We start from the raw sequence: 24223 nt of genomic DNA, 5'->3' as shown, positions 1-24223 counted from the left end.
AGAATGTAGTACCTGAAACGAAAAGGTACCGCTGTAGATATTTGTGTTCGCATTTTTTATTTTTGTATGAATGACGGCCGGCTGCCGGCTAGACTTGAATCTGTCTTCGATCAGAATTTCTCCTTGAATGCGTGAAACTTTCCGATTTTTATCTCAACGGAAACAGAAATGTATTTTGTTATTACTCACATATAATTATAACAGATATAAGTATGTTTAATAAGTCTAAAATGAACATATCGATGACACATTGCAAGATACAAGGTCTTTTTATATTCGACCGACAACGCTCTACCACAGAAAGATCTCAATAAATGATTCATTTTGATATAGGAGTACGAACTTTACGGGGCCTAGTTGCTGAGATATATGGTGTTCAAAATTTTAAATCAAATCAAAAATTTGCCATAAATCAAGAACGCCTTCAATTTTTTTTTTAAATTTGGTGACCAATATGCTCCTTAACAGAGTAATATTTTGACATAAACAAACTTTGGAATAATTTAACCAGTGGCGCGCTGTCAGGATTGAAATCTTATTATTACAATAAATATTTAATATGTATTAGTAATTAAATACCTTCAGCTAAAATACAAGAGGAAACTCAAGAGTTATTAACATTCGCTAGAAATGGAATCTCATTGTCTTCAAAGATCATCAGCTATATCTGTTTGGTCCACAACAAACCCATTTAGGTAACCCTTAGCTACGTATTTCACGTTCGTCACAAAATAGTCAAATTTAAGTTTTTTCAATATCGCGTAATTTGAATGTTTTTTTGTTAGTTCAATTACTTAGTAAATTCAAGTTTAGTGCAGGAAATATTTGTCAAAGTTGTATATTTCTAAATTATATTAATTGGATTATAATCTTATCTGAGGAGCTAATATTTTGGATAGGCAAGATCTGATACATCTTCCGGCCTTACTTCTCACTTCATTTTTGTTATCCTATTAGAACAATCTAAATTCTTATTCATCTTTGAATCCGTTTGCCCAATTCGTAAGCACGCTTCTCCAATTTCAGGAAGATCGTTGCACGGCTATCCACTTAAGAACGCGGAATACGACCTTTACCTACCTACTCTACGGTCAGAATTAGTTAAGTGCTCAATATTTTACAATGCAAAAAAATGCACAATCACTTGCCAATTGAAATCAAATCGATATCATATTTTCTCGCATTCCTCAATAATTTGAGGGCATATTTACTGGAAAGTGCCTTCTACTCGGTAAACTACTTCTATTCTAATAATAATGTTCAATTCTGGACATCCTGCACACTGGTTTAATTTGTGATATGCACTCATATTCGACTTATATACTAATTATTACCTATTACCTATAATTTTGTTACTCCTTGTGGTTTTCTTCATTTTATTTGATGTGTATCTTTATTTAGTTGTTTTTTTGTTTGTTTGTTTTTTAGTTTGTACAAGTTTTTGTTTACAAATTGTAACAATTTTTTGACAATAAAGCATTTCTCTCTCTCTCTATTTTCATACTCGTACATCTTACCATCGCATGATCAACTCTTTCGAAACTATTCTTTTGATACCATTCCTCGCTATACACATGATTTCCTCAATCACTTCTTCACCTAAAGAATTCAGACTCCCTTATAACAGTACACATGCTCCTTTTTTTAGTGTACCTAGTTGTGTAATAGAGTTTTATAAAAAAAACATAAATGAGTGAATATATTGTCACTCAAATAATAAACATTTGGAAAGTAATTGGAAAAATATATAAATTCAGAAATTTGTAATGCTACACCATCATAACTTTTTTTAAATATTGTGAAAGCAATTTTTCCGTACTCATGGACAAATCGGATGATATATTATTTATTTTTATCAATTTTGATAATGAAATGTAAAAAGATATAATCCACAAAAGATTGCATACAAACATGTTAGTTTAAACTATTGCACGTAAAATATTAAGACCCGAATTCAGTTTTGTTTATCCACCTTGTAAAGAGTTTCAAATCTTTATAGAGATATGGGAATAAATACATTAAAATAATGTAGACTAACGTAATTTATTCTAAAAACTCCACCAAACACAAGCACTGACAGTATGCATATGTAACCTATACATGCATTATAATTATGAAATCGGTAATTATACACTTTCACAGTCACCTGTGGCTCTAGAAAATCGAAAAATGGATGGATTTTAATGATCTTGGTCTTAAAATGTTCCATTTTACGGCGGATTTATAAAAAAAATGGTAGAAATAGCTGGAATGAAAATTTCTCATAGTTTTACTGCTTTAAATCGTAAAAAAAACGGTTTTGCAAAATAATCCTTTACCAAAAATTATGGTAATTATACACTTTCGCGGTCACCTGGTTTTTTGGTTAGGTTAGGTTAGGTTAGGTTAGGTTAGGTTAGGATAGGTTAGGTTAGGTTAGGTTGGCTCTAGAAAATCGAAAAATGGATGGATTTTAATGATCTTGGTTCCATTTTACGGCGGATTTATAAAAAAAATACGAAAATTAAAAAAAATTTTTTTTTACAGTTTCATGACTTTAAATGCAAAAAAAATGACTTTCTACATATAATCCTTCGTAACTGTTTCTGACGTCGTGGAATCAAGTTCGTATATTTTTTTTCGCAATTTACATAAAAAAATGAATATTTTGAAACAAAAAGTTTTTCTACTATTTAAGGTTTAAAACTATTAAAAACCGCAAATTCAGCCACTACCCCGTGTTTTTCATAAATTCCTCGTAAAATGGAACATTTTGAGACCAAAATTATAAAATTTATCTATTTTTCAATTTTTAATGGTCCAAAAACTATTAACATTGAAGAATATAGTACGAAACTATTCACGAAAATTGATTGTTTTTCATCGATTTCATTTTAAGCTATAAAAACTGAAAAAATCATTCTTTTTGGATTTTTTTTTTAATTGTTTATTAATTTATGTAGAATACAAAAAAAAATATAAGAACTTTATCATATAATGAGATAATTTTTTGTAAAGGATTATTTTGCAAAACCGTTTTTTTTACGATTTAAAACAGTAAAACTATGAGAAATTTTCATTCCAGCTATTTCTACTAATTTTTTTTATAAATCCGCCGTAAAATGGAACATTTTAAGACCAAGATCATTAAAATCCATCCATTTTTCGATTTTCTAGAACCAAAAAACCAGGTGACCGTGAAAGTGTATAATTACCATGGAATCATTTCAAAGTAATTTTTGCCAGCTTGATTAATTTCAACAGAATCATTTAAGGCTCCAAACTATCAACTTGGCTTCCAGCCATTCATTGCTTGGGAAAGTAATGGAAGCCACATATGTATAGTAGTCCAGGAGCCCGTAACACCGAAGTCCCGCCATAGCATAACCAAAAATTTTATTTAAATAAATGGAACATAAGTATAGAAATAAATTACACTCAGTATACATGGATTCCTATTGCCGAAATCATGTAAAAAGAGAATTATTAAAAAAATGAAAAAATATTTTACCGTCATCGCCGATATTAATTTTTTTTAATGTATTCGTCAGTAAATTTTATTGGCTTTTAGAAAAAAATCATGCAAACCATTTTTTGCCGGAAGAGTCTGCCATACCTATGTGTGAAGGGCTAAAATTTCCCCATCATGTCGGAAACTTTTTTATTTTTTATTTTGGAGTAAATGATTTTTGTGGAAAGAGATTTAGAATATGAGGATTAATATGATTCAAGAAATAATAGAAGGTGTTTATTCTCGAACTTAGTATATTTATTGATAATAATCGAAATAAATTTCATTTATTTCACAACGGTTTTTATTATCTGATTCTTCACTTTCTTCTTCATTTAATTGACCACTAAGAATTTCTTCACCTTTTGAAGTTGCTGTTGGGTTTTTATACCACAATGGTTCCAACTTATTTCCTTTATTCAGTTGCCAGCCACATTCAGTTGGTTTAAATAAAATATAAATCGGCTCAGTCACATTTGCCACATTGCATTTATCAATATGGTGCGTAAAACATTTTTGTCAATGATGTTTGCAAAAAATCTTATGAATAATTCAAATCTTTTACTATCGACGTTATTTTTGTCTATATTATATATTTCGTTGGTAAATCTTTAATAGATTCATCAATTGACTCGACAACAACCGGACATGCATCGGCAAGTAATACCCTTACAACAGCTGAGGAAGATACGTTAAACCCAAATTTCGTTTCTACTTCAATTCATAAATCTTCATCAACACAACCTGAAAACGTGGAGATTGAAGAAGACGAGGTATCCTTTTTTTGCGATCCAGAAAAAAGAAGAAACGATATCATATTGTACCTTTGCATAAGTCATCAGACCAGTCACTTGTTAATACTATTAGTAATGTTGCGAAAGGTTTAAATGATATTGTAATGTTTGACAAAATTAGTTCTATAGGCTCGTACCATTATTATCATTTTCAATGTAAGCAAGCGTATGTTAAACAATTTAATAGACCTACTAATGAGCTAACAGAATGGCAGGACGTGAGAGATCTTCACAAAAAAGCATTTGAACGAATATGTGACTACATTGAAATTAATGTAATTGAAAACAAAAATTCTTATTCTTTAAAAATGCTGACGGATACTTATTTAACAATATTAAGTAATCTAGCAAAAGAAAATCAAGCTGACTTTGACAGTAAATTTTTTCAACAACACTTGTTAGATAAATTAATTAGCCGGTTTGGTTATGAAATGCAATGAAAATTAAAACAATTTTCAAGTGAAAGCTTAAAGCTTCTCGAGAGGGTTGTAATATAAATGAGAACTCTTTTGGCGAAATTAACGATTTGGAGGAAGAAACTCGAGTCGGCACTATCTATTAAAAAAACGTCTGCCTAGAAAATTAGAGACTAATCACTTGATTGCTGGTGAGTGTGATATTGCTGATATTCCCGAAAATTTTATTAGTGTTTTGCTAAGTATAATAACTGATAATGATCCAGGAAGGCTTAAAAGCGAAAATTGTATGAGAAAACTTCTAAACACATAACATTAGGTATGACTTTAAAAAGCATAAGTAGTAATCGTAAAGTAGTTGACATATGCAATAGTCATTGCTGTAGTTATCACACTGTTGAAGAATTAGAAACTGAAGCTACTTTTTATACAAATGATAAGTCAGTGATATGCCCTTCAAATACAGCTTTATTACCAGACTACTGTACTGTAGCTTTTGATAATTATGATAGGTATGTAGAAACTCTTAACGGCAAAGAATTTTGCGGCAAATGAACAAAATTTATCTCCTTTGAGAAAGAGGCGTAGAACTTTTGATGCAATTACTCCTAGAATACAAAATTATAACAATGCTTTGATTTGCAAACATACCTTGTTACCACTAGAAAGTACATTACGCAATATTATTTCTAATAATGTCGACTACATGGAAAAAATTGGCTTTTTATGGATATTATTTTATTTTCTTGAAACACCAAATACGCCTTTATGAGTTGGATTTAATAGCAATATTATCAATGATGATAGTACCCTGCAAATAGTAAGTTATTTAACACCCGTAAATCTTTCTCCTACAAATCAATCTATCGTATACTTAACATTAAGACTAGCTCAACAAATAGCTGCAGAGAGCAAGCAAAAATATGATTTAGCTATTGCTAAAATGGCTTTACAAATACAAAATATTGAAAAACCTTTTTTTGATAACATTTTTATTCGCTTCGGTGAGTTTCACATTATGATGGCATATTTTCACGCTATAGGAAAATTTATAGACGAATGTGGGCTTACTACTTTGATGGTTGAAGCAGAACTTTTAGCCAGTGGCTCAATGAACGCCTTTATCTCTGGAAAACATTTTAACAGATGTAAGCGTTTATACCCTATAATATATCTTACATTCCATATGTTGCATTTTGAGCAGTTTCTGACAGATAATGTATTAACAATTGATGATTCCATTCGTGAATTGCTTGATACAATTTTGATTGAAAAGGTATCTCCTCTTACTTTTGCGAATGAAGATTTATTCAAACTTTTTAAAATTACATAGCTTAAAAGGAGAAAACTTTAGCTGGTGACCATGGCTATACCGCTCAATTTTATATGAGTTTAGTGAACTTAATACAAAATTATTTCATTTTTTCGCGCAGTATTCGAACCGGACATTTTGATACATATAAATATATAATTCCAAAATTAAATGACATATTTTTTCTGTGCAATCATCAAAATTATTCCCATTGGCTTTGCAAATATCATGATAACTTATTAAATTTAGATAAAACTCATCCAAAACTTGCTGCAGAGTTCAACAGGGGAATGTTTGGCATTAAAAGAACAAAAAATCTTTTTTCGAGAATACCCGTTGACTTAACGTTAGAACAGACAGTAAATGCTGATGCTGCACTAGTGTAACACATTTCACTAATTCCATATCAGCTAGACAGCGTTGGGCTAAAAGTAGTTGCATTCATACAACAATAATTTCTCACGGGTTAGATTTTACAGGTTTAAAGAAATGTGAAGATGTAACTTCTGATTTAGAAAAAAGTAAAATAATTATATCAAACAAGCAAGTGAAAGCTTTTATAAAAACTATTAACGACAATATGAATCCTTTCAAACACACTGAGAGAGACCATAAAAGTTTATTCAATATAGCAACCGGAAAAGCAACATCATGTGAAGTAAGAGATTTTCTTTTAAATATCGAGCTAAATGGTAAAAATATGAGAGAAAGTTTTATTAAGGATTGTGCAACATCTGAAAGTCGATTTGAACAGCCTATTGCAATAAATAAGATTCTGAATTTTGCATCAGCTAATGTAAAAAGGAAAATTGTTGTAAATAATAAGGTGCACGAAGTTAGACTTCAAAGAGACCTTTTTGGCCGTTCACTTTGCATATATTTAACTAAAAAACAGATGTAGGAAAAGCTCTGACCTATTCAATAACACCGGTTCCAATGTCTATGTGACAAATGGATGAAACAATTTGCAAGACCAAAAAGTCTACGTTAGATGAGTGTCCAAATATTTCAAATGGTACAACATCTTCCAGTTCTGACAATAACGTAATAGACGGATTTTATCTTCTTCATTGCCTTGTCGATGTACCCCAAACATTTGGTAACAGCTAAAAAGGTTTTGAAGAAAGTAACTACTGCTTCAGAAATACATTTGATTTTTGATCAGTACTTTGAGCCTTCAATCAAAGATTATGAAAGAAGTTCAAGGGGTAATAATGAAGCTGAACGCAGGTTCAATATTTCAGGTCCAAATCAGAAACTTCCTGTAGATTTCGTGAAAGAATTGTTTAATAATAAATTCAAAAAAGCGTTGGTTAAATTTTTCTTAACATTTTGGGAAAACAATGAAGTAGCACCCTTTATTGGACAGAAAAAAATTTTCGTTAATTTCTTTGAATGCCATAAAATTTTAGTTGATACTGTTGGGAATATTGAGAAACTTGTCGTAACTCATTTCAGTTGCCCTGCCCACGAAGAGGTTGATACAAAAATTGTTTATCACATTGGTCAAATACAAGAAGATTCTAATTTTACAGTAAAATGCTCAGATACTGATATACTCATAATTTTATTGAGCAATATGCATAATTTAGAAGTGACTAAAAAATTTGGATTGAAAGTGGAGTACCAGGGGAAAAAAAGTTCATCGATGTTTACCAAATTTATAAACACTATGGGGAAATGTTATGCAAAGCCTTAGCAGGCTTTCACGCCTTAACAGGTTGTGATTATAATCCTAGTTTCTATAGAAAAGGGATGTATTAATGTATTAATTAAGTCACAAAAATATCAAAAAGCATTTTATTCCCTTGGAGACATTGATCAAGATCCAGATGAAGTTTTTAGAGTTATAGAAACTTTTATTTGTGAACTGTATGGTTAAGCTCCTACAAAAAAAAATTGTTACGCGGGATGTGAATTCTTTGCGTTATAAATTATTCAACCGTCAATATAAGATGAATGATGTCGATGAATCATTTTTTAAGAAAAAACTTTAAAACTTTGAAGTCTCAAGTTTATACCACCTTGTAAAGTTAAATGTTAAATGTAAATGCTCATAAAGCAGTTCCAACAGAACTCATTCCTACTGATTATGGATGGGAACTAGCTGATGATAATTCGTATAGATTTAATTAGTTCAAAGGCCCACAGTTGCCAGAATCTATTAGAGATTTTGTTATAGGGGATGATGAGTCTGAAAATGAAATGGATGATCTTGAGTGTGAAAGTGATGAAAATGATGATAATAATGAAAGTGATGATAATTATATTAGCGGTGCTAATGATTAATGTAATTATATGTATTGCATAATATATGTTTAAGTAAATTTTTATATACATTAATAATTGTATTTTTCAATAAATTTTTATATATTCAAATGAAAAAACGATTTATTTTTTCTAATTTCATCACTGTTTCTATCAATTAATAAAATATATCAATAATAAAAGTTTCAAGAACAATTTTAATAATTTTTTAATATCAATTATTTGCATAAATTAATATTGTAAAAAAATATTTGAAAAATATAAGAAAATTTCATTTTTTCACTAAATGTTTCCTCAATTTTAAACTTCAATTATAATACGCATTTCGCATTACGCCAATTCGGATTTGGATTCTGCACTCTAAGACAAGCGAACGGTGCAATTGGCGGACATATTCTCGACCGAGTTCTCGACGAGGAGCTCCATCATCGAATTTCAATTTACCCCGTTTTTAAAAAAAATGACCCCATCTAGCAGTGCGCCCTTTTGGATTTTGATTCTATACATCTAAATGAACAACCTGTGTAAGTTGCGGACATATTCTCGATGACGAGCATCACCCAAAAATTTTGCATATTCACCCCTATGTCCTCTACGGAGCTGTCCGCCCGTGGAGACTTTGCTTAGTTACTTATTCCCAAATTTTAGTGCAGTATCTCGATCACGAGCGTTACAAGAAAACCGCTACTTTCATCCCTTATAACTACCCTCGTCCCCTTCTCAGCTGTCATTTACACGACTAATCCAACATAAATGATAGACCTAATTCTCGTGCAAGATCTGTACAACTTTATTTAATTCATTTCTTCACCTAATTTATTTGTTATCCATATTTTTTGGTTTTCAAATTTTTGAATATTTCCGAGACAAATGATTAACGCGACGGTATCTACAGATTTAATGAGAATTTTTTAGTGGGATGAACATTTTTTGATGTGGAAGAAAATTCACGTATCAGCCTCCTCGTTTTAACATGTATAATAACGTGATAAAAACAATATGTGTTGATAATATTCAAAAATATAAAGATGCAACACTTATTTCTAAAATAAAAAACAAAACATTCGACACTTGAAGGTGAAGCAGACTGAAGGGACAGAATAGCTTCTACCTTCTAAAATGCCCAAAGACAACCTGAACTAGAGAAAAGTAATAAATATATACATGAAGACTATACAGTCTATTTTCCATGATAGAAACTATTCCAGGTCTTGCGATTCATCTCTAAAACAGTACTCTGTACTAAACTATAAAAAAAAACTTTAACAAGAGTGATTTTAGAAGGAACATATATACGAGATCATGATAATTATGTCACGATAATTCGACAAAAAGCATTTACTCCAAAATAAATGTATTGAACATCGTACATTTTGGAGTAGAGGCTAATATAGTTTATGCACTTGGGATTGGGTATACGGAATTTTTCCGGCAGTTTTTGAGCGCGCATATCAAGATATTTTTAAAAATTACATGAAAATAAACAAAATAAAAAAAACGTTTCCGACATGATGGAGAAATTTTAACCCTTATCACACACTTTAAATAGGTATGTCAGATCCTTCCGGCAAAAAAAGTGTTTTGCGTTAATTTTTTTAAAGCCAATAAAATTTACTGTCGAATACATTAAAAAATATTAATATCCGCGATGTCGATAAAACATTTTTTCTATAATTTTTTTACATTGTTTCGGCACTGGGAATCCACTCATACCGAGGTTAATTTATTCCTATACTTATGTTCTATTTATTTAAATAAAAATTTCTTGATTCTTGATTGATTGATAGCTACAGTGACTCATTACTCATTATTTGTTTATTATTGCGAAAAAATGAGTCTCAATTCAATCAATTTTGGATAATGGTTAAATGGATCGTGTGTGGTTGTACGCGTGATACAAAAACTAGGGAACAGAATTCTTCTTCAGTCAATGGCGTAAGCGGTGTATAAAACAAATAGTTTATACTTTTATGAGAGGTAGTTCACGATGTTGTTGATTAATTCCACTTTATTAGGAAAGGTAACCCGTAGTATCTCCGAAATTTTTCACACAACGAAAAAAGTGTTCATTAAAGTAGCATAAGAAACATCAATCACCAAATTTAAATACTCGTACTTATTGTTTATTATTCTATGAAAATTTATTAAGAGAATTCACTCAATAAAATCAATTTTGTGATGCCTAAACAAACTTAGTATAATTTTAAATGTAATTCAATGCTCAATATTATGACAAAATACCCTTTAATCATAAATGTTACATCCAAATAGAAAACATTTTTGTCTGCTTTCCTTAATTTACTATTTTGCCTTAAATATTGCTTTCTATCAAATGGAATTTAATTCCTGTGATATTTTTTACATTTTGTCACATTCAATATTTCGAAAAGTTTTGCTTATATATCTTCTAAATTTATATATTAAGGCTGTGAAATGTAAATCTCAGCTAAAATAATTTTAACTTATAAATGTTATACGTATTGGAATTTATCTCGTTGGTGATAAAAATTGTGGTAATTTGATTCATATTTAAATAAATTGTATAAGAGAAGGTTTACATAATATCAATGAACTCAACTTTGTTTATAATATATAAGAGATTGCTTCTGTGAACTATTGGTATTCTGAATGGTGACTTTTTACAGCCATAATTATTAAAATAGATGAAAATGTATAAAAAAGATCACGGAATTTATTTATTCGAGTAATCATTCGATATATACTCACTAAAATTTTATTCGTGTACAACACAAAAGCACTGATGCACGGAATTTTTACGTTAAACTCCGGCAGTATTTCGATGTATCACCAGATCAAATCTATGAGTATACTGTACGATTATGTAGAGAAAAAAAGTGAAAATACAGATATTAGAGAGAGAGTTGTTGACAAAAAACATTTTATTAGGTAAAAATCCTGATTCCAATTAAGGAAATCATAGTTTGTATTTTCTGCGTATTCAGACAATAGAAAGAAAGTGGAAACTCTCATTAATTTATTATTACACGCTTCAAAACGGAGAAAAAATAACAAAAAGTTATAAACACAGTGTTGTTCGTCGTATTTATCAATTTCTGTATATCCTCATTCAGAACACTCACAAAACGTATGAAATTACGAAAATTTTAAATTTACTTTCAAATTAACAGAATGTATTGAATCGACTTAATAATTATAAAATGGATATTCATGGTTCATTAAAATGTTTACCTAAATATTGTGAGAAGTAATACTTTTCTTCACGAGGAGGACGATTTGACCGGCAATTCCTACGAGTGAAAAAAAGTTACTTTACTCACACATACAAAATTTTTCGACGTCCGCAAATGTTTACCAAGTTTAATCTATTGTTAAATATTACACCAATAACAGTAAATCGACGTTCAACATGAATTTTTGTATCAGATACCGTGATAATAAAAACATTTCCGGTATTATTCGACAGAACTGCGGTTCCTAATATCAAAGCAACCTGAAAGATGTTACATCTAAGGTTACATTAAAATTATTTGCTGTCATACCTTATGCATGAGATAATAATCGTTTGGAGCTGGCAACAGAAACTTCTCAATTTCTTCACGGGCAACTGTTTTAGATTTTTTGGGCCTATAGCCAACTGATTTATTTTTCAAATATCCAATGAGTTTTGAGTATTTACTGATGTCTACGTCGTTATTTACCATTGAGGTGCCTTTCAGTTTTGTTCAAGTCGATCAAAGTGTTGAAGACTTCCACATTTTGGATTTAGTTTCAAAGTAAGTTAGTAACACTCTTTCTGTGAAACTGTTTATGTCTTTTTTAGTACGCCACACCAAAAAAGAATTATATTCCTTTAAATACTGATCCCTAGATTTCTCAAGGAGAAGATTCATAGTTTGTTGCAGTTTAAACTTTCCTCAATATTACTCTCCATCACTAATAATAATACTACACTCCTTTTAATTAGACACAAAACGGATTCTCTTGAACGAATATCAAGAAATAAAAGTGTGATAGTTAATCGAAGAAACGAATTGACATGAAAAAGAAAGCGTTCACAGTCCACTATTTTGATTTTTTTAACGAAAAAGCTTGAATGAATGAACCGCTACGATACTTTTTTTTCACGCTTTTTGTCTATTCTTTATGAATGTAAATGTATGAAAAAAACGTGAATGTCATAACGGACGTAGAAAAAAAATTATAAAATTGCTTATGCTTTATAAATACTTATTATTGACAAGAAACTGAGTAGATAACGTGAATTAATGCTGTGACAAAAAAATTTTCTCGTCTGAGTGATAGGCATTTAAAGTTGCTAAGTCAGAACTAAGTATATTTACTAAATTATACATTGGAACATTATTAATTTTTATTGAATGATTACGATGTCCATGTAATGTTCTTATAAATAATTCTACACTACTACTATCTAAAGGCCAGTGGCGGCTCATGCCCAATGATTTACAATCCGAAACTTTTACAGGGACAATCTGTACAATCTAATCTAGATAGTAAAATTGAATTTTTCAATAGATTTTTTAACAAAAAGATACTCTTTGTTTAATTCGATAAAATTTATGGTTTAGAGATATGTAGATTTTTAATTTTTCTTAAACCGTTCGCCATAAAGAGACATTCTGAAAAAAAATAGCAGGAGATATTGGAATACAATCAACTATTTCTAATTGAACTGCACACCATCGAACATCGTGCTATTTACATAAAGAAAAAATTGTAATGTAAAAAAAATTAGTTGCTTAGCCTACAACGTATCAAATAAGAACAAAAAAACAAAAAAAAAAACTATAATGAATGTTCGAAGTTGGCACCTTGCAATATACATTTCCGAAGTCAGTTTATTCTATCTATAATTTCGTTCCTTGTGTTTACCGGTTTGCACGTAGCAAACTTTCGAGATATCCCCAAAATATGAATCCATTCTATTTAATTCAGAGGAATCTGTTGGCCATGCAAATGGATCTTCCCGACCAATCCACCTATTAGGAAAAATGTAAATAAGATGATTGTTTACAGCATTCAAGAAGTGAGGAGGGTCTCCATCGTACATGAACCACATGTCTGTGCGAAGACGAATGACGAATATCACATAACATTGGTGGGAAGTTATTTTGGATAAATTCCAAGTATCGCTGATCATTCAGCTTATTATCAAAAAAAAAAAAATTGGACCCACTATTACTGCCCACACATTAACACATAATCGATGTTGATTCTTTTTTTAAATTATCATCATTATCATTATCAGCTGTCTCGTGAAACCAGCTTCATTAGTAAACAGTACTTTTCCAACAAATGTATTATCAACTCGTTGTTTATCAGAAAACCAACAAGCGTCGTGCTGGATAATCCTCTACTTGAGAAGTTGCTCCTCGAGAATTTTATGAATAGTTGTCGTTGATACGTTAAATTGTAGTGACATTCTGTGTACGCTAGTTGTGGGATCACAAAGGCATCTTGCTCTAAAGCTGGTATTCGTATAGTTCGTTGTTCACACTATTTAAAATATTATTCTATAAAAAATAATTTACTCAATTCATGTAGACAAACCTGTAAACAAAGCCGTAAGCTGCGATCAACCCTAAGGTGTCTAGTTCACGATGGGTTATAATAAATCAGCTGGGTTATCATGACTGGCAACATGCTTCTAATCACTGGGATTTGTTGGGGTTTGAATCCATACACAATTCTGGATAAAGTTTTGTAATGAATGAGGCTGGGTTCTTATACAGGACAAGCAAATACTGGATTCACTCTTGAATAATAATTTAGAAATTGTTTTACCGAGCTGAGTTGAGCTATACAAAATTCCAATCTGGGAACGGTGAGGATTTTCGAAAGGGCCGTTCTGGCTTTTACATACCAAGATCATTACAGTCTACGCACATGATACACCTAGGTACTTCCAATTGGCTCAAATCTTACACCGCGTATCTAGGTATGACGGCAAGGATTCGTCCCAGGAAATCATTATGGCCCACAGCCTTTGTTGTATTATTTTTGCAATGATAATATAAGGACCTAAAAGCCTCAAGGTGTCAAAAATATGAGAAATGTAACTTATCACAAGTCGTTTAGTAACTGATAGGGAGGGGTGAGAACTTATGTTATATTTGAATGAATCGAGACAAGAAGATCAGAACATACCCAAAGCTTTTGTTTTTCCACCATCTCCTAACTTAAAAATTGTACTACTTCCCATTATAAGATCATCTTGCAATAACCTTATAAGTCTTGGGGTATACATCATATCTTTCCAACGCTAGTTAGTTTAAGCACCTAAGACTTATCCAAAGTGAGGAATCTGTAGCATAAGTAACAGTATCAACTTCAAACTCTGCAAAAGTTTCATTCCCAAATATTTTGTAAAGTATCCTCTGAGAGGGGTCTATGAGGATCTGTATAAACATTTTCGTAATGTCAGCACATGCCTCTATTTGGTGTTGGCGAAACCTAAGAAGAATCATTTAGTGATACACCGGTGTCTCTTTAAGCCGATACATTAAACACGACAAGCAATTTAGTGGTTAGATTGTTTTCGTTAAATCGTCCATGGCTAAAGAAAATGTGGAAGGAAACCAAGTAACCTCAATAAGACCAAGTAATGAGAAGGCACAAGCTGCTACGGTTTCATCCCGAGATATACTACAAACAAACTATTCCAGGAAGGAAAGATTCGTATGGGATTATCTAGCTGCAAAGTTAACAAGAGACTGACAGTTATTCACTGCTTTCGAATATGGGAGTAGGACACGTTGCAAAAAACTGTGCGGATACGGACAAAACACAACTCTGCAAAAACTATGGTAATTGCGACACACCATACAAACGATGAGATGTTCGATGCCATGGAAAAAGTTATCGAAGTCGTTAACAGTGACATATGGAGCAATGGTTCTAAAATTTTAACAAGTTCGCTATGTCTAAGATTGTCCCGATCATGTACCATCCGAAATTGTCAGGGCATAGCCCAAAATGTCACAGGAGAATGGTTGGATATTATGAAAGAATTACTAAGACAGATATAAAAGACTGCTAGGCCGCTTCTACTGGAAAAACCTAGGAAACGTGAGCAGAATAAACCGAATTTTAGGCCAATTCGCCTATTAAATTGCATGAGAAAACTGCTTGAACATCTGCTAAAAGTACGCTTGCTAAGAAGTATCCAGAATAGTGGCGGACTGTCAGGTAATCATTTTGGATTTGTAGAGGGAAGGCCAAACATCCACCCTCTCAAACAAGTAATGGATAAAGTGAAAGGAATCCGTTGCTCAGGTAAATCGAAAGCCATAGTGATTGAATGACTTTAAATAATTAATTATAATAAAAGAGATACAATGAAGAAATTCCAGAAGTGTGCAAGGACTCAAAGTTAAGGATTCCGTACGAGGTATCAAATCTAAACGGACTTGTGAACGCATAGATACGAAATATTTTTTTTTCATTTAATTTTACAAATTGTTGTTATCTAATGTAAACAATTTCCATAATAGATTAAATAATATTCACACGTCAAATTTTTCTATCAACGTCAATTTGAATATTGAATTTTGAATCCTATTAATTTAAAATTTTTACAAGAAACTTTTTTGTAATGGGATGGTGGCAAAATTACACACTAAAGTGTACTATCTCTAATATATTTCCGAGCTTTGGAATACTTATGTATTCATCATCCGGTAATTAATTAGTTAAGAATTGCGTCGTTTCAAATTTCGTTGTTTCTTTGAATAAATATTAAATTAATCAATTTTAAAAATAAATATTCAAATTTACGCTCAATATTTCTTTTATTATATTACTACTTAGACTTTTTATATGTTTTATGTGATAATTTTTCTTGATTTTGGGTTTCTTTTCTATGAAAGTCAGTTTAAAATAACATGTAAAAATTGGCGTTTCCACTTATTTTGCTCTTTATCAAAACATGGATTGACACTGACAATTTGAGTAATTATATCAATTAATACATCATCTATATAATTAAATACGAAAAATTCAAAATATAGATCTGTTGTCACAATAAAAATAAATATTTTTTTAATTGTACATCTAAAAGTTATGTAGCAGCCATCAAACAAATTTTTAAATAAATAGCTGCATTTAAATTTCTAAAATAGAACTATGAATTTTACTTGACTTATTGAGGTCCCTTCTATTATTGATGGCTTTCTCGTTCCTATGTATCTGAAACATTTCTGAAAATTTTCTCTTTCTTGTATTTGATTCCGTTTCAAGAATTTTTGAATCTTCATAGAATGTATTAGTTGAATATAAAAGTACATCTACGAATCTACCAGTAAGTCTACCAATCCCTAAAGGCTAGGTATCTGATGCAAGTCTTTCCATTAACGATATAACCAATTTTAAATCAGTGTAGAATTACCTGATTTGCTGATGACACCAGGTACAATATATCTTAGTAAAGAAATGCTACTAATATATGATCTGATTGTAGCTTGTAATACAAAACTGTAGTTGTGTTTTATAGAGGTATCTACAGCCTCTTGTTCCAATTGAAGCTGTTGATTTTGTGGGTCCTTTCATTAACGATTCTTTAAAACGGTCTGTACATGTTCAACAACAAAATGTTTGATTAAATTAATTTTAGGGTGATATGATTGATAATCGATATATCATCCAGAACATAACAGACAAAATATGTCGCAATGTGATTTAATTGAAATACTTTCTGTTTGTCAAATCAAAATAGGACAGTTATAAAAAAACTTGTGTTATAAGTAAACTTTATTTGTAAAATTGTTCCACAAGCTTCGCTCTTTTCGCAAACTTTTTCACTCAAAAAATAAAACTTTTCTATCGTATATAGCTAATTATTCACCTAAATAATTCATTAAATTAATAATTGTTTTATATATTTCTGTAACATTTCCCGTTACTTTTAACAGAAAACTTCATCAAGTGAATCATAATTCTTGATTTTTATTTCCTGGCACTTTATATCCAACAGTTGCTGAAATTGTAGCATTAATAGTGGCATTTTTTTTAACTTTGACCTTCACATATAAATGCCGGATTTTAAAATAAAATTCACATAAATATGTCAGTGTAAATTATAATTTGTAATTTATTTTATACATATATATAATTTTCCTTAATACGTCATAGATTTTGGAATTTTTATTGGAATAATATAGAAGAAATTGTACATTTTTTCATAATTCTAATATAATCTAATCAACATATAGATCATTAACCAATTTTATGAATTAGACGAGTAAGTAATAGATTGAATTTAAATTAACAGTTTATCGAAAAATGTGAAACGATAAATTTGTTTGTAAGTTAAGTTCTTCTTAGTTATGACCTCCAACAATTCCGGCTGCCGGAAAGTCTAGTAATAATGGTTAGCTCCCAGAACTCTAGTCGCAATCATAACTCCCGTTTACTCAAAAATTAAACTTTTTTATATACAATCAGAGAAACTATTTTCGTAAGAAATAATCAGAAATAAAGTTCGATAGAATGGATGTATGTCTAAGAAGTGGGTAATGTTTACTACCTAAAAACATTCAGACAGAAAAACAAACTTGAAATGCTGAAATCAAACATTAGTTTAAAGCGTTACTATTACATAATAATACAATTTAATATTTGCAGCCGATTAACATGAATACTGAACAGCAGAGAATATACGAAAAAGGATTTTATTATAAAAAATATTCTACATTCGAATGCTCCCCTACAATATACTTCCATTCCCTCGCCACACACCTTTCCATAATTTTTTTCCATTGATCGAAGCAGTGCTGAAAGTCTTCTTTGGTGAGTGCCTTTAGTAGCTCTGCCGTTTTTTGCTTTACCGCTTCCATCGACTCAAACCAGGTCCCTTTCAAAGCATATGTTTTTTTTACTTTTTCTAACCTTTCAAGGAAATATGAGCAGACCCGTTGACGCAAATCAGCAGTCAGATTTTTTGTCATCAACTTCGCACAGACTTTTATCGTGTGTAATTCCTCGTGTAACCGTTTGTTTATCGGCGTTTACAACCTCGGCAAACATCCGGATGCTCATTCGATGATCTACACGCACAATTTGGTTGATTTTGGTTACTGTTTCCGGAGTTGATACAGTACAGGACGACCTTGGCGCTGGTCATCTTCAGTGCTCTCTCGGCCATCACTGAAGCTCTTACACCACTCAAAAACAAGCGCACGAGATAGAGAATTGTCCCCATAGGACTCATCCAACAATTTATAACATTCAGTCGAAGTTTTTTCAATTTAACGAGAAATTTGATATTGATACGCTGCTCTTGTTTTTCGTTTTCATACATGGTTTTCGGCACGAGAAAAAAACCGTTCGTTTCAAATCGCTACTTCACAAATACTACAATAGTGACGGAATCGTGTTTTGGGACGTGCATAAACAAGATGTCTAGTTATCCAACGCACTACTCGTTTTTTACCCCACCCGTCTAGGGCGCCCTCTAGACGCGTAGTCTCGTTATTTAATAGGCAGACCTCGTATATTAAATTGTCACACTGTATTAAGGAAAGGTTTTAATACGCTTTATTGTTATCGTAAATTCATAATTTTAAATACAAACCTAGTAACAATGAACGATGTTAACAAATAAGTAAAAGATAAAAACATTTACAGTATGAAATATAAAAAAAACTTATGACAAAGTGAAATACTTAAAAAGGATTCATTGCAACGCAGAACCACAACGGACTTAAGGGAGTCACCCTGGTATATATTCCTCTACAAATGGGTATTTTCTGAGTACTGAGGGAATTTAGACCGCTTTGCAGATGTAGGTTTATTCGCCATCCTTTCATCGTTATTGAAATGAAGCTGACGATAGTTGGGTAGCTAGACTTTCTCAATCAGCCTATCTTCAAAAGCCAAGAATGAGATATACTATGAAACGCTTTCTTGTAATCTACGAAATCAATGTGTATATTCCAGTGACCTTTCTGTGCTTGTCGAAGAATCACAGTTGTTCTTTGCAATCTTGGTGATCTATTCTGCAACCTTTTTGTTCCTCCGCTAAGATGTTATTTCCCTCGACGTGCCTATAAATTCTGTTAGTGATACTGGTTGAGGTCATTCGTCTGGGAGCTCTTTGGGAGCATATGAGTAGAACCTAGTGTTAAAAGCGTTGGGATAGCTTCTGGTATAAGTAAGAGGTGGTTAAATGTTTTCGCTAGCTCCTTGTGTACGGCTGGGAATTTCTTATACCACAAGTTTTTGGATATTGTTTACGCCAGGTACTTCACAGTTGTATGCATGGGGAAATATTCAACCAATTTTCTTCGGCTGCTTTACAGGAGTTTCTCTCGTGGTTTTTGGGAGTTGACCATGATGAGTACCAATACTGTTCCAACGTCTGTCGGATAATATGAGTATATTATGAGTGAGTACATTATTATTAGTGGATGTCACGTATATTTGCTTATTGTGTTGACGGATTATTGCAACAGCTCCATAATAAATAAGTGAATGTGTATGTTTTTTATTAATGAGTTTACTTCTGCAATGATACTATCAGAATTTTTTTGGCTAATTCCTTGCGAGCTTCCATATACACTTCATCAATGCTATTTGGTTGAGCGTTGTTGTCAAAAACGGGAATGGTGTGATTTTCGGTGTTTATTTCTTCTTCGCTAGTGTGGGTTTCACCGAATGCACAAGGCTTCTTCTTTGGTCAGCTATTCGTTGTGCCATTAAGTAGTGCAGTTCTTGATACATCTCGACAAAATCACGGTCAATAGTAAATACGTAGGTAGTAAGGTTAGTCTCCATGTTGGTTGCTCTGGAGTAGGAGCGCATAAATATAAATTATTATTGTAATGCGAAAGTCTTATGCGCTACTCAGCTTAGAACCGATATTATTTACCTATCCCAGTTACCAAGTATCAAATGAATTAGGCTCCGTTCACATTATAAACTTGCGCACTGTGTGGCATTTAAAGCCTTTTGATTGTACCACGCGTATTTGGCCAGTTTTTCCTGGTGTTTGTTGAGTACGTTATGAGGAGAAGGACTGAATTGACACTTCTATCAAGCACCACGATGTCAGGTGTGCTATTCGCACCTGTCTATCGGTGATAATGGATCTATCGTAGTAGAGTCTAAAATTGTCATGTTCGAGCACCTTCTGCGGCTGGTACTTGTGATACAGTCGATAAGTATTGAGAAGACCGCCAGTTTCTGATGGATAATATTGCACACTTTGTTATGCCGGTGTAGATAGTCGGTATTAGCTAACACACTAGAAGCAGATGTTATATGTTGCATGGTTTCTGATCCTTATTAACATTTTTCTTGTAGTTATTCGTGTTAATAACTGGATACTCCATAGCCTGGTTAAATTCGTTCATCAAACAAATGGCCGAAAATAGGAAATAAGGTAACCAGTGAACCAGTGAACACAGTTGCATCAAATTGAAAGTGCATCAAATGTAATTGAAAAAATAAAATAAAATATAATCGAAATCATTTTAAACATTTGAGAAAATCGAGATATAATTATTTATTCATATACAAAGTGGTTTCGTTATAAAAAGTTGTTATGTTTATTGTCTACAATTTTTGTTAGTAACTTTTTGAATCCATTCTAGCAAAGTTGTCGGCCATTATCAAGTAAACACACACCCTATATGTTCGTTATCTTGAGCTCCTTAGAGGCAACAATAAACTATAAGACAGTAATCCAGCTTCTTATATAGAGTTACAGTCTCATTACAAAAAATTTGATTCGAAAAAGTAAAGTATAGAAAATAACTATTAGTTTAACATACATTCAATTAATTTTGAATACTTTCGATAATATTTTTATTTGATTTTCTATGTTAGTCGGCAAACTGTTACCGGCAAATATACGAAAAAACGCAAAAACCGTTGATAACATAAAAGTCGATCTATATGTAACTTACCTAGCAACTTCATTCATAACACAGACACTTATTCATATTTTCAGCATGAAAAAACATTATTTTGCAGCACTTATAACAACTAAATGTACCTGGAAAAATCGCGACTGAAACTAAAGTGTACCAGATGAAAAACTAAAAACCGGCTGGAGAGTTCACGCGGACGTTGCCTCGAGAATCAAAAGTTCTACGGGCACAATGCCAAAAAAAATTAGAAGTAGTATCAGACCGTGATGCCTATTTATCACGATTTTTTAATAAACATTTACGATAAAATGATCAAATTTGGCAAGGAAAACTGTTTGTTCAATTCAAATTCAAGCTACCGGGAAATAGACATTAGTAAAATAATGAAAATGAAAAAATGAAGATTCGGTCTCATCAAGTGAAAATAAATCCTTTCCTACTTCATTTATCTGCTGTATCGTTTTAGCTTGTCTTCCCCTTTCCTGAGCTACTTTATTTAAATAATTTTTACTGGGCCTTCCTTTCCTTTTTCCTTATACTTCTGTACCTTTTCTTATTAGGCTTTATGGTATTCTTCTCTTTAAGTGTCTGTACCAGTTTCAACATATTTGAAATATTTTGTTTCCTATTGGTTTCTGTTTGAGCTTTTCTATAATTACTCCAATCCTTATCCTATCCGTCCTCATTTTCCCTGCTATTTTCCTATTTTCCTTCATCTCCACTGCTACTATTCTTCTCTATCTTTTCGTTCAGTACCAAAGTTTCACTTCCATATATTAATGTGGGTACAGTTATCGAGTGGTAAACTTTTATTTTTATGTCTTGACCTATGTCTTTTTTCCCGAAAATGGTCCTATTTAGAGCATAGTATATTTGATTTACTTTTCTTTTGCTATTTCTATATCTATTTTTCCGTCTTCCGTTCTTGTTTCTGTACCTTTTCCTTTCATTATTAAATTTTCCTCATATTCTTGTTTTTTGATTCACTACCATGCTTTTGCATTTCTTGATATTTACTTTCATTGTCAGGTCTTTTATTGTCTTTATTCATATATCTACTTTTTCTATTTTCTTGACTTGTTTTATATAATTTTCTATGCTTTCTTATTTTCTTCACGTTTATTTTTAACATAATTGTTCCATGTTGCCTTCTTCTTATTCTATTTTTCTTTGTTCTCAACTTATATATAGAAATTCCCTCATATCCTTTGTTCTCTTCTTCTCTTCTCTGATTTCTTTATCTCCAGTACTGATTTCATCTGTCAGTGGTTTGTACCTATTTCTGCTTCTGGTATTGTTACTATTTCTCCAATTATCCTTTTTTCATCTCAAATGTATTCGCTATGTAATCTATTATAATTTTTGCTGTAGTTTTTGCTTTACGTGTTTTTCCTATTAACAATTCATTGCTAATGAAAAATTCAATAATTCTTCTTCTGATCTTGTTTATTATTTCGTCTACTTTTCCTCCCATGAATCGTAAATCTAGATTTTTGACATTTTCTACTAGTGTATTCCAATCTCTCATTATAATTATTCTTCCAATTTCTTTCCTTATTTCATTTATACACGCCTGCAGGTCTTGGTAAAATTCCTCCTCTTCAGTTTCTACCACCATATACTAGTATGACGTGAAATATTCCTTTTAATTCTAATTACCCTCGATGATATGTTCCTTATATTAGCTCTGTATCCTCATTGTTACTTTTCCGGCTTTTTTCCTTTCTCTTTACAAGAATTATTGACACTTCTTAGCAACTCATAGGCTCTAGAAATTTGAAGGTACTTGAGATATTGCCCTAAAGAACTTTCTCCAGAAATTTTGAACTTTAAATGTATGTTTGACGAGCTCAAATTTGTATTTACGTTTCAAGTGACTATTACTTCTGTTCATACAAGAGGATCTTAAAAAAAACGAATACGTAAAATTAAGAATTCTAATATACCGTCTGACCTCCGACGTTACCAATTCCACAAATGAAATAAAAAGATATTGATTTTCAAAGGTGTGTGACATTGAAGACGCATCCAAAACCGATATAGCTGAGTTGGATAATTTTGAAACTGAAAAATTAGTTACATACATCTATTAATTCCATTTTAGTTAGAAAAAAGAACGAAAAGTAATTTTTGTGACCGCTGTAACTGCAAGTAATTTTTTATTTCCAAAATTTGATAGAACAACCATTTTATATAGTAAATTTTTCTTTCTACAATAGCGTTTGCCACATTATTTTCAACAAACACATATTTAACGTAAATTGAGACAAATATTTTAATCTAATAATATTTGCAACAATGTCTCAATATTCCACTTGAAATCATTAGACTCTCATCTGGCAATTTCAAACTGTTATTTGTGTTCTATGTTGAATATTCTGTGTATAAATATTAGGTTAACCTTCAGTGTTTCAAACGTCGGCGGCCTGTTGACAAACTACTCATATGCAGTTAACTTCATGTCATCTATAATTTAATAAACCTACACTTTGTCAAAAATATGATTTCTGGCACCGAAATCTTGTTAAAATCAACTTTTCGCGATATTTAATTGTAGTAATCGATAATGAACCATATGATTTTTTGAATTTTGAAAAAGTTGATATAGTTAACCACAATTATATACGTATTCATATGAGAGTACGCAAGGTAAATATTGGTGGCGTTGATAGAAACTCTCACTATTTATAAATTCATATACGAGATCTGGCTATTAAATAACGAGACTGATTACGAAAATGGGCTTTATTATAAAAATTATTAATAAATTATCTAAATTATTCGAATGCTCCCCTTAAATTTACTCCCCTCCCCTCGCCACACACCTTTCCGTTCGTTTTTTCCATTGATCAAAGCAGTGCTGGAAGTCTTCTTTGGTGAGTGCCTTTAGTAGCTCTGCCGTTTTTTGCTTTACCAATTCCATCGACTCAAATCGGGTCCCTTTCAAAACAGTTCTTTTTCTAACCTTTCTAAGCCTTCAAGGAAATCTTGACCCAAGAGATTTTGGTCACGAGTCAGATTTTTGGGCACCAACTACGCACAAACTTTTATCATGTGTAATTCTTCGTGTAAAT

The 24223-nt window shown here is 31.6% G+C and overlaps 1 protein-coding gene across 1 annotated transcript in view; it reads right to left on the bottom strand.

Annotated features, from left to right (window-relative positions):
• The window catches only part of LOC130892559 (uncharacterized), a 103433-nt gene extending 82114 nt beyond the window's left edge, over window positions 1–21319 (bottom strand). Inside the window, exon 1 of the mRNA XM_057798023.1 lies at window positions 21186–21319. The gene's annotated coding sequence lies outside the window, so the exon portion shown is untranslated. The remainder of the gene's footprint in view (window positions 1–21185) is intronic.
• Between the last annotated feature and the right edge of the window lie 2904 nt (window positions 21320–24223).

Source organism: Diorhabda carinulata, chromosome 4 (genome assembly GCF_026250575.1).
Source record: "Diorhabda carinulata isolate Delta chromosome 4, icDioCari1.1, whole genome shotgun sequence".
NCBI classification, from domain to species: Eukaryota; Metazoa; Arthropoda; class Insecta; order Coleoptera; family Chrysomelidae; genus Diorhabda; species Diorhabda carinulata.
Note: the sequence above shows the minus strand (reverse complement) of the source record. Positions and strands in the feature narration are given on the sequence as shown.